Here is an 11,663-nt window from a genome sequence, read left to right as displayed (position 1 = left end):
CCTCCAGCTACATACTGCAAAGGACAGCTGAAAGAAACTTTATGAAACTGCACACAATGATAGAGGGCTCTTCTAAACCCTTGCAGAGAACGCACAGCTGCAGAGAGGGCTTAGAAAGTAGATAAGAGTAAAATACAGGGATACAGATCCCGTATAAGACGCATGTTCATCAGAGAGAATTAAAACCCTGTTGGGTTGCTTGTCCTTACTGCCTGCTTGTAAAGCATATTCAATTATTCATTTTATTCACATGACTGACCACTTAAAAACGATGTAGTCAGTGCTTCAGCAATAATTTCATTTCTAAGTGTTCCGCCTGGTTATTTTTGTGTGTGTGCACACAATTAATTAATGACTATGGAGAAGTCCATAAATTTCAGCATTCAGTAGCAGCGGTGCTTGAATCCATTACCCATGAAAACCAGAGCCTACAGTCACTGAGTAGGCACAAAAAAGATAAGTATTGATTTTATTTGGGGGTTTTAATTTCTTCTCAGTGAATCTGAATGAGCGGATTGCATTTAAACACCCTCCACAGAGCAGAAAAGTATGAGATGCACACGGCCGTCTCCTACTGGGTGGGCTCAGCCGACCAGCTGGCGTTGTTTCAGAGGCTTTACGTGTGTCACTGATGGAAGATCAATGATAAACCATTTGAGGCCCTAAAAAAATGCAGCCAAATCCTCTCTAAGTATTAGTGTCTTATTACACTGGGACAAGAGTATTAAGGAGACCCTATGTTCAAAATCTAAGACCTCAATCAAATTCCTCATGTGGTAGCATTTTGTTGATTCAATTTCCCAGAGTATCACAAAGCTGGCATTAATAAGACAGCAGAAAAACTTCCAGTGACGGGTGTGGCCCTAGACTTGATCGATGCAAACCACAAGCCCACTGGATGAGGTAGGTATCTGATGGACCTCTGCAATATGTCTCTTCAATGAAAAACTGAAATGAAATGTTAGTCGCTCAGTCGTGTCCAGCTCTTTGCAACCCCATGGCCTATAGCCCATCAGGCTTCTCTGTCCATGGGATTCTCCAGGCAAGAAGACTGGAGTGGGTTGCCATGCCCTTTTCCAGAGGATATTACCAACCCAGGGATCAAACCCAGGACTCCTGCACTGCAGGCAGACTCTTTACCATCTGAGCCAGGAAGGAAGTAGAGACGAGCAATCCCAGGTCACAAATCTGTCCAACCACTATCCAAATATATAAACAGGAGGCATATTCCTACTTCTTCGATAAAAACTAAAGCCTATAGCTAGAATCTCATGGAAAGAGGAGCCTAGCGGATTACAGACCATGAAGTCCCAAAGAGTCGGACATGACTAAAGAGATTAAGCACACACGTATGCAAAACCTTTAGCTACTATAAATTCATAGTGTCAGATGAAAGAAAAAAAAATATAAGTGGAATGGATAGAAAAGAATCTATTGCATTCTGAGAGCTGAGACTTAAAAGGCCTGGAATCATTTTAATAAATATAACTATGGTGGTGGTAGTTTAGTAGGTAAGTTGTGTCCAACTCTTTCAACCCCATGGACTGAAGCTCCTCTGTCCATGGGATTTTCCAGGCAAGATTACTGGAGTGGGTTGCCATTTCCTTCTCCAGCACATCTTCCCAACCCAGGAATTGAACCTGGGTCTCCTGCATTGCAGGCAGACTCTTTACCAACTGAGCTACCAGAGAAGGCTCCTAATAAATATCACTGTAGTGTTTATTATATGCTGATAAGCTTTGTAAGTATTTTATAAAAATAAACATGTTTAACCCTCCTAACAATGACTAGACATGGGTGTTATTATTACCAGCCCTGTATTACAAATTAGGCAAGTGAAAGTGAAGTCACTTAGTCATGTCCAGCTCTTTGTGACCCCGTGAACTATAGCCTACCAGGATCCTCTATCCATGGGATTTTCGAGGCAAGAGTACTGGAGTGGGTTGCCATTTCCTTCTCCAGGGGATCCTCCCACCCCAGGGATTGAACCCGGGTCTCCCGCATTGTAGGCAGACGCTTTACCATCTGAGCCACCGGGGAAGACAGATGAGGAAACCAAGGCTTAAAGTGTTTAGTCACAGAGCTAAAGTCACAGAACTAGAAGGTGCCCCAGCCCTGCATGCAGGCCCCTTACCCTCAAGCTGAGCCAACACTTGTCCTTCAGGCTGCCTCCCATGGAACAGAGTCCAGCACACCTTTCCACATCGAGGACTCAGAAGTAAGGACACAGTGGGAAAATGCTGGTCTGGTTGTGACTTTTTAAACCAAGTGACCATGCTGCCTTAGGAAAGTGGTTCATTACCTGGAAAGAACCACAGTCATTTGGAGAGTTGCTTTGGTTTGGTTTATTTTCAAAACTGATTTCAAGACACCACCCCAAAGTCTCCAGGTGTTGTTTCCTGAAAATCTGCATTTTCCACAGCTCCCCAGGGGATTTTGAGGCATCCAGAGGAGTGTTTAGTAATCACAGAAGCTGGGCCACCCCAGAGTGGCTGCATAACTTATTCTTACCTTCAAATGAGTCTAGAATCTAGTCTTACTGTTCTCTTCCAATCACAGCCTCAGTTACTCAGCTATAAAATGAGGGTCTCCTGGCTGTATATAATCTGGAGTTCTCCATCTCTAAGGTGACGGGGCTTAATAACCTAGCTAATACATTTCCTAGAAGCAGCAGAGAGATTGGGTTTAGCCCCGCATGTGGATTTTGAGGAACAGGTTGATAGTGAAGGGACAAGACATAGAGGGGAGACAGTGTTAACGACTCATGCTACCACTCCTGTCTTTTAAAAATAAGTTCTCACCCTTTTGTCTAAGATGAAGTATAGTGTGGAGGCTTCCCGGGTGGCACATTGGTGAAGAATCTGCCTACCAATGAAGGCAATGCAGGAGACACAGGTTCGATCTCTGGGTTGGGAAGATCTCCTGGAGGAGGAAATGGTAACCCACTCCAGTATTCTTCCCTGAAAAACCCCATGAATGGAGGAGCCTGGTAGGCTAGAGTCTACAGGGTCTCCAAGAGTCTGACACAGACTGAGCCACTGAGCACACACACACAGACACTCTCAAATCTTTTAAAAATAAATTAAAATGTTCACCTGTGCCACCACCTCTCACAGACAGGAATAAGCTCTGCAGGAGCCCCCTTTTGTCAGCCAGCTCCTTTAACTCATTTGGGAATAAACACTGACAGAAAAGATCAAGGTATCCATTCTTTCCATACTTTTATCTACAGCATCATTCAAAGAGTTCTTTGAGACAAAACTTTCTAAAAGGCATAAAATGTGTGCTTGAGCAGGGGTAGATTTATTACAAATAAAATTACCACTGATACAAGCATGGCAGTGATCAGTGCAAAGGCAGGATTATACAGTGGAGAGAAAGAAGGCTTCGGAGCTTGCTGGTCAGGAAAGCCTGCTGGCATCTGTTAGCTATACTTTTCACCATAAGCAAAATGAAAATAATACCGGCAGGCTGCAAGCTGCCTCAAAAATAGAAAGGGGTAAATGTGTATCTTTCCCTATTTTGTCTCAGAGACAAAATCCATTCCTTTCCTACTATGATGATCACAGTCTTTCATCCTCTTCCTTCTTTGGGGGTCACCTTCCCGGTGTCCTGTTCCTGCCTGGACCGGAATGGCCCATCCTTCATTTGTTCACTTAAGAAATATCCTTTAGCCCAAGTAGTTGTCTAAGTTTGCAAATTAATATATCTGCAACATGTTTTATGTGCTGAAAAAGTTTTTATCAACAAATAAATCATGTTGGATTTCATCCATTGCTTCTGGGAATTCTTCTGCTCTCCAAATAAAGTATTTACCTATGTGGTTTTTTTTTTTAATTTAAATTCATTTATTTTAATCAGAGGCTAATTACTTTACTTATGTGTTTTTAGAGTTGTTATTTGGTGCTTTTGTCTTTGTTTGGTTTTCTGTTTTCTTTTTTTTAATTAACATGTGTGTTCAGTCACTAGGTCATATGACCCCTCGGAGATTGCAGCCCAAGAGGCTCCTCTGTGCATGGGATATTCCTGGCAAGAATACTGGAGCATGTTGCCATTTCCTCCTCCAGGGGATCTGCCTGACCCAAGGATCGAACTCATGTCTCTTATGTCTCTTGCATTGTAGGCTGATTCTTTACCACTGACGCCACCTGGGAAGCTCACTGAGACACGTATACATCGAATGCCAATTTTATTACATCATGGAATGTCAGGATGTTACTTTATTTTGATTTTGATATCTGATCCTGCAGATTTAATTACACACTCACAAACATGCATATCTGAACCTGCTTTAACTTGGAGAGGCTTATTGCTCAGTAGTCCAGAGGATCACCAAAAGATTATCTTCCAATTTATTCTTTAAATTTGCATAGCTCATAAAGGTCTATAAAACAATTTACCCTCTCTGTGACAATGAAACATTAATAGCTTGGGATAGAGAGGATTTTAAAGTACAGTGTCTGGTTGTTATTATCGCAGACCTGAATGGAGGTAATGTTTCTACAAGAAGAGATAGCAGGAAGAGGAAGTGAGAGTTGATGGAGCATCTCCCTCCAAGACTCTTACTGTGATGGGCACAGAGGGAAGCCGTCAGGAATGGGTACAATGAGCAGGTCTGCCTGATAAGTAGAGTCTGAATTCAATGCCAGCTGTGACCAGTGCTCTGGAATTTGTACAGAGTAAAGAAATTCATAAAAGGTGATATATTAAAATGTAGGTAAATGTGCGTTTTAACTAGAAGCTGAACGGTGCCTTTCAAAGAGACAATATTTTTTTTTTTATTGAAAACAATATAAGTTTTACTATTCTGACTAAATTGTGCTTGAAATACATGGTTTGCATTTTAGGGCAATATTTATTTCTGTTAGACATTTATGTTGCATTTTTATTAACCTGTACTATCTTTTCATAGGAATTTTCAGTTGCTGCATTTAAAATAATTAGGACTTGGTATCATGAACACTGCTGCTGCTGCTAAGTCGCTTTAGTTGTGTCCGGCTCTGTGCGACCGCATAGACCGCAGCCCACCAGGCTCCGCCATCCCTGGGATTCTCCAGGCAGGAACACTGGAGTGGGTTGCCATTTCCTTCTCCAATGCATGAAAGTGAAAAGTGAAAGTGAAGTCGCTCAGTAGGTGTCCGACTCTTTGTGACCCCATGGACTGCAGCCCACCAGGCTCCTCCATCCATGGGATTTTCCAGGCAAGAGTACTGGAGTGGGGTGCCATTGCCTTTTCCGATGAACACTGCTAGAACATTTGAAATAGCAGTGAATACACTTTTGCTTTTTCTTTCTCTACAAATAGGAAAACAATTATGTTCTAGGATTATATTAATAGTTGGTTTGATTTCAGTAAAATAAAATGTGCTACTGCAGCATGGATTAAAGCACATATTTTTGTACATTTTGCTAACTTTTTCCTCGGCACTGTGGGAGAATGCAGAAGGAATAAGATAAAAGCATAGAGTTTACCAGAAGGGATGTGACCAAGCCAAAGGAAGTAAGCTGGCTAGAATGAATTTGAATACACATCTAGGGTGGCCCTGTGCAAACTGTGTGGTATGGAATCAAAGGCCCATGGGTATTTAGAATTGAGAGCTACCGCCCAACGTTTCCAAAACAGCCGACGTTACGAAAACCATCCAGCTGAGGCTAGGTTTAAATGTGACAAAACTACTGAGCATTTTATACACTGTGAGGCAGGATTCACTTTTAACAGGGAAAACAGCAAGGATGTGAGGAATCAGAGGCCCACATGAGGTCATTTGAGATCCATCTCTGTCTCTTCCCGACTGCATGTCCTTGATAATTTTTTTTTTTCTGAAAAATCTGTCTCCTTCTCTGAAAAACTGGCATGTTACTACTACTAATTACAACTTATTGAAAAACCAATGTATTTCACATTCCTTTTATAGTTGGAAAAAAAAAAAAAACCCTCTCTGTAGATAGTAATGTAACAATCAACCTCATGAAGATATTGGAAAGATTCATATGAAAATGGGATAAAATACACAGAAGTCCTTCATAAATTGGAAAGCACCCTTTCTTCTTTGTTAACTAAAAATCAATCTCCCTTTTCCTTCTTTTTTTGTCAAAATGCTGATTGGGAAAATATTGCTTTTGAGCTACTTTTACTGGACTTTATTAAGTAAGCCGTTGCTCAAAGGCTAGAAAATTAGGAGATGCAATGATTGCATAATCATGAGCTACATAATGATAGTTGTTTGAGGAAATACGAAAATCACCTCAGTAATTCTCTTATTAAGAATATATCTCAAGACGGACCTGAAGCACCTGGAAGAATCGCAAGACGCAAATAACACAGGCTGGAAACGGGCACCCTGGTGTCCACATGTCTCCCAGAACCAAGCAGTGTGAATGCAAATCCATTTACGAACCAGAGGATGCGTTTGATTTCAATCCTCTCTCCCCTGATACTCTAAATTAGAAATCGAAATAAACGCTGAAGCAATTTTAACAATTCCAGAAATAGTAGCATTTGAGCAGCAAGTTTCTTGTCATTTTCCTATTAATGCCAATTTTTGAAGTAAACCAACCTATAATATTTTTGACAGGTCAATGGCTAGAGTAATAGAGAAATTTCAATATATCAGTTTTCATTTCATATTTAGGGGGAAGAAGGCCGAACGTCATTCCAGCAATTCAAATTTTCTAACAAAATCCAGTGGCACATGAAACTCTCATTTAACAGGTCTCCATTCTCAGGGGAAAATACATTTTAATCTTTTAATTCCATTTATTTATAATTGTAGTTTCATGTCCTAAAAAATTCTGTTCAATGAACTTTTATATTTTTTTTCTTCATAGTCTATATAACTAGTTTTCAGTTGAAGACTATGTGATATTATTCAGGTGTTAAGACAACTACTTAATTGTAGAAACTCATGAAGCTCAGGGAGACGTGGAATGTGCAGGTTTTAATTTTATACAAGTCTTCTTAGCTAAGTGAGAAAAATCTTGGTAGAGGAAGTTAACCAATAGTCTGGGACAAACTCTTTTTGAGATCCTTGGATTAAAGCAAACTGGTGCTTATTCCTATGCCTGAAAGTAAAATAGAAGTTATTACAAGATCCCAGAAATCAAAGTAAGTAAATGAAAAGGATATTTCATAGTAATTAAATGTTAAGTTATACTTTGGTTTCTAGTGATCTTGGAAAAATATTTTTTGAAAGATAAAGAGGAACAAATAGCAGGATCCAGATGAATGGTCTTTGGAATAACTCATGATTCAGAAGAAAGTGAAAAAAAAAATTCCAGATATACTTTTGAAATTAAAAGCTCAAGCAATTTTGTATAGCATAGAGCTTCATCTGGGCTCAGGAACAAAAGAGACATAAAATCAATTTCCAGTTCTTCTACTTAGTAACTTAAGTTTCTTAACCCCACTTAGCTTCAGGTCCCTTATTTGCAAAATGAAGATATTAGCAATAATAATGATAATATCAATCATGTTTGCAGTGTTGGGGACCTTGTGAAATAATGAACATCAAGTGTATATTACAGTGTTTATCCTGAATCAAGTAAAGGCTTAGTAGTAATTTATTGGCTGCATTGTTACTATTCTTCCTGTAACACAACTTCTCTTTGTTTGGGGCAACTTTTCTCATCAGTAACCTTGAGGGTCAGCAACAAAGGATGATTTCACCTCCTGAGTCATCATCCCTACTGAAATCTGGGGGCCCATGGGTGCATGTTTGAATCAAGTCTAGCCAATCAGCCAATTACTAATCTATTGTTTGAACAATCAGTAAAGAGGCCCTTTCTCCTTCTAGGTCCTGGATGCAAAAGCCACTAGGCCTGAGTTTCCAGAGGCTGCTTTGCTACATCCTGCAGAAAGTGTTCCTACCCAGCCCACCTAGAGCAAAGAACAGCAAAGGAAACAGTAAACTCAGAACTCCAGTTCTACTGGAAGACAACTTTGCATATTTGGAACCATGAATTCCTTTGTTTGGCTTTAGCTTAGTGCTAGTCACTCCTTGGGCTTTCTTGGTGGGTCAGACAGGAAAGAATTCTCCTGCAAATGCAGGAGACCCAGGTTCAATCCCTGGATCAAGAAGATCCCTTGGCAAAGGGAATGGCAACCCACTCCAATATTCTTGCCTGGGGAATTTCATGGACAGAGCCTGGAAGGCTACAATCTATGGGATCGAAAAGAGTCCGACACAACTGAGACACTAACCCTTTCGCTTTAGCACTTAGTTGATGCCAGACTACTGGAATGGGTTACCATTCCCTTCTCCAGGGGATCTTTTGGAGCCAGACCCAGATCGAACCCAGATCTCCTGCATTGAAGGTGGATTCTCTACTGTCTGAGCCACCAGGAAAGCCTTTGATTTAAGCTAGCCTCCCTCAGGCCTTTGTCACTAGCAGTCTCTGCTGCTGCTGCTGCTGCTGCTAAGTCGCTTCAGTCCTGTCCGACTCTGTGTGACCCCATAGACGGCAGCCCACCAGGCTGCCCCGTCCCTGGGATTCTCCAGGCAAGAACACTGGAGTGGGTTGCCATTTCCTTCTCCAATGCATGAAAGTGAAAAGTGAAAGTGAAGTCGCTCAGTCGTGTCCAACTCTTTGTGACTTCATGGACTGCAGCCTACCAGGCTCCTCCATCCATGGGATTTTCCAGGCAAGAGTACTGGAGTGGGGTGCCATTGCCTTCTCCGAGCAGTCTCTATTCAGTCCTTAACAGTTTTTACTATTAGACTAATGGCAAGATTCATATTGGTAGGGATTTCAGAATGGAAGTAATATTTCAAATCTCTAAGCTACTATTAACATGTGATAGCAGATTGGTTGAGTCATCTTGGAAGGACACTTGGATCTGTGATATACTGAAAATCCTACATTAAAAATAGATTTCTTGACATGCCACAATGCTGCAAGGACTGATGTAGCTTCAGAAGGAAACTGTACAGATAGAAAGATGTTGGCTTTAGGGTAACTCTACATTGTGTCCTTACTGTCTTAGACTAGTGCACTACAGGGGTGAGACCCACCACATTACACCTCATTTTAGTTCTTCGGCTCAGTTTAGTTGCTCAGTCATGTCTGACTCTTGACCCCTTGGACTGCAGCATGCCAGGATTCCCTGCCCACAACCAACTCCCAGAGCTTACTCAAGATCATGTCCATGGAGTTAGTGATGCCATCCAACCAGCTCATCCTCTGTCGTCCCCTTCTCCTCCTGCCTTCAATCTTTCCCAGCATCAGGGTTTTTTCCAATGAATCAGTTCTTCACATCAGGTGGCCAAAGTATTGCAGGTTCGGCTTCAGCATCAGTCCTTCCACTGAATATTCAGGACTTATGTCCTTTAGGATGGACTGGTTGGATCTGCTTGCAGTCCAAGGGACTCTCAAGTTCTTCTCCAACACCACAGTTCATTCAAAACCATCAATTCTTCGGAGCTCAGCTTTCTTTAGAGTCCAACTCTCACATCCGTGCTGACTACTAGAAAAACATAGCTTTGACAAGACGGACCTTTGTTGGTAAAGTAATCTCTCTGCTTTTCAATATGCTATCTAGGTTGGTCATAGCTTTTCTTCCAAGGAATAAGCATCTTTTTATTTCAAGGCTGCAGTCACCATCTGCAGTGATTTTGGAGCCCCCCCCCCAAATAAAATCTCTCCATGTTTCTATTTTTACCCCATCTATTTGCCATGAAGTGATGGGACTGGATGCCACGATCTTAGTTTTCTGAATGTTGAGTTTTAAGCCAGTTTTTTCACCCTCCTCTTTCTCTTTCATCAAGAGGCTTTTTAGTTCCTCTTCACTTTCTGCCATAAGGGTGGTGTCATCTGCATATCTAAGGTTATTGATGTTTCTCCCGTAAATCTTGATTCCAGCTTGTGCTTCATTCAACCCAGGATTTCACATGATGTACTCTGCATATAAGTTAAAAAAGCAGGGTGACAATATACAGCCCTGATGTACTACTTTGCCAATTTGAAACCAGTCTGCTGTTCCATGTTTGGTTCTAACTGTTGCTTCTTGACCTGCATACAGATTTCTCAGGAGGCAGGTCAGGTGGTCTGGTATTCCCATCTATTGAAGAATTTTCCAGAGTTTGTTGTGAGCCACACAGTCAAAGTTAATTCTTTTCTTGCCCCTTTAAGAGCAATGATAGTGCATGCACTTTTTCTAGTGTACTTTGTGTTGCATTATTTTTAAATTTTATATCATTTTTCAAAAATTATCATTCTTCCCTAAAGGGAAGAATATCAGCCTTCCCTAAAGACTCTAAAGTAGGAGATTCTCTACATATCTGATTAATTTTATCAGATTTAGGAACCAATGAAAATTTTACAGAATAAAGTTTTTGCTATCCAGACCCATTTAGTTCTCTGAAAAAATGCCATTTGTTTCTTGTTTAAAATATGTTACAAGTTCACAGAGGGGCAAATACATGTTTCCAAGTTCCAAACACATTTTTCTTTAAAAAAAAAAAAAAAAGGCCAAAAAGAAAAAATATGAGAGACCCAACCCTCAAATGCCCAAAACACATATATAAGAGGGTCCTTTGAATGAGGAAACAGAAACATCTTGAATGTTTCTTGAATGGCATCTTGAATCAGCTGGTTGTTGTTACTCAAGTGTTATTTGAACAAAACAAGGCTATTGTGTGTGTGTGTGTGTGTGTGTGTGTGTGTGTGTGTGTTAGTCTCTCAGTCATGTCCCACTCTTTGTGAGCCCATGGACTGTAGCTGTCCACTACAGCTACAGGTTCCACTGTCCATGGGATTCTTCAAACAAGAATACTGGAGCAGGTAGTCATTTCTTTCTCCAGGAGATTTTCCCTACCCCAGGATTGAACCCAGGTCTCCTGCATTGCAGGCACAGATTCTCTACATCTGAGTCACTAGGGAAGCCCAACAAGTCTCAGTTCAGTTCAGTTCAGTTGCTCAGTCGTTTCCGACTCTTTGCGACCCCATGAACCACAGCACGCCAGGTCTCCCTGTCCATCATCAACTACCAGAGTTTACCCAAACCCATGTCCATTGAGTCGGTGATGCCATCCAATCATGTCATCTTCTGTCGTCCCCTTCTCCTCCTGCCCTCAATCTTTCCCAGCATCAGGGTCTTTTCAAATGAGTCAGCTCTCCGCATCAGGTGGCCAAAGTATTAGAGTTTCAGCTTCAACATCAGTCCTTCCAATGAACACCCAGGACTGATCTCCTTTAGGATGGACTGGTTGGATCTCTTTGCAGTCCGAGGGACTCTTCAACACCACAAGAGTCTTCTTCAACACCACAGTTCAAAAGCATCAATTCTTCGATGCTCAGCTTTCTTTACAGTCCAACTCTCACATCCATACATGACTACTGGAAAAACCATAGCCTTGACTAGATGGACCTTCGTTGGCAAGTAATGTCTCTGCTTTTGAATATGCTGTCTAGGTGGGCCCACTCCAGTATCTTTGCCTGGAGAATCTCAGGGACAAAGGAGCCTGGTGGGCTGCTGTCTATGGGGTCGCACAGAGTCGGACACGACTGACGCGACTTAACAGCAGCAGCAGCAGCAGCTAGGTTGGTCATAAGTTTCCTTCCAAGGAGTAAGCGTCTTTTAATTTCATGGCTACAATCACCATCTGCAGTGATGTTGGAGCCCCCAAAAAATAAAGTTAGCCACTGTTTCCATTGTTTTCCCATCT

The sequence above is a fragment of the Bos grunniens genome, chromosome 10, assembly GCF_055505025.1.
Source record: "Bos grunniens cultivar Pamir isolate PY7600 chromosome 10, Bosgru_T2T1.0, whole genome shotgun sequence".
Taxonomy (NCBI): Eukaryota; Metazoa; Chordata; class Mammalia; order Artiodactyla; family Bovidae; genus Bos; species Bos grunniens.
The sequence above is the reverse complement of the archived record's forward strand: the minus strand, read 5'-3'. Positions refer to the sequence as shown.